The sequence below is a fragment of the Mastomys coucha genome, chromosome X (assembly GCF_008632895.1).
Source record: "Mastomys coucha isolate ucsf_1 chromosome X, UCSF_Mcou_1, whole genome shotgun sequence".
NCBI lineage: Eukaryota > Metazoa > Chordata > Mammalia > Rodentia > Muridae > Mastomys > Mastomys coucha.
Window position 1 is genome coordinate 159271277 of NC_045030.1, and position 960 is coordinate 159272236.

The following is a 960-nucleotide window of genomic DNA, read 5'->3' on the forward strand; positions in this document are numbered from 1 at the left end:
CTTTGATGAATAATGCAAAAAATCTGTCTCTTATGCACTATAAATCTGGTAAAGAAGTCCAACTAACAATTGCTACAGTGCAGTATAGGTATAGGAAGGGCAATATTAGAGTTATACACATAAGGGAACTTGAAGGTGTATTTCTTATGTGATATGGCATTTGAATTTGAACTGAAAGCTGTGTGGTTCCCTTTGTGAAGTAAAAAGAACATTGAAAACATCCACAAAAGAAAGGCAGGAGAAAAATCATAGAATTGTACTAGCAAGAACAAGCAGTTGTGCTCGCTTCGGCAGCACATATACTAAAATTGGAACGATACAGAGAAGATTAGCATGGACCCTGCGCAAGGATGACACACAAATTCATGAAGCATTCCATATTTAAAAAAAAAAAAAGAACAAGCAGTTATTTCTTTTGCCAATTTTCTAGAATAAATTGAGCCCAACAGGAAGAATTTAGCACCATTTACAAGTCTCTTTCATAGTTTAATTGTTTAAGCAATTTTCCTGACTCTAGTAATTTTATAGTAACTAATATATTGAGTGTTTCTGGTGTGTCAGAAACTACAGTTTTCATAGATTATTAATCCTCAAAGTAACCCAAGAAGGTAGAAAAACAGATTACTCCAGTTTACAAACAAGGCATCTGAAGACCACAAAAATGAAGTTACTTGTCCTAGATACAATTAGAAACAGGCAGGGCCCACCTGGGATAACAGATCTGCCTGATAGTAAATGCATGAAGATGTTCTCCTCCTGTGGTCTAGTGCTGCAAAATATCAGGCATTACATAGAGCCAGAAGGAAGAACAGAATAGCTCCAACTGTGATCACCTGGGATGTTATGGTTAGCTCTCCTTCCTGAAAGGAACTCTACTGAAAGCACATTTTGACAGAGCAGCAACCTCAGCCAGGAACATTCTTTATAGATGTTTAGTTTCCAGACATGGTCCTAGAGGAA

At 36.9% G+C, this 960-nt stretch overlaps 1 non-coding gene across 1 annotated transcript; it reads left to right on the top strand.

Annotated features, from left to right (window-relative positions):
* Positions 1-278: 278 nt before the first annotated feature.
* LOC116095746 lies at positions 279-385 on the top strand. The gene has a single exon (XR_004120719.1). It is a non-coding gene; the product is annotated as a U6 spliceosomal RNA (small nuclear RNA).
* Positions 386-960: the final 575 nt, after the last annotated feature.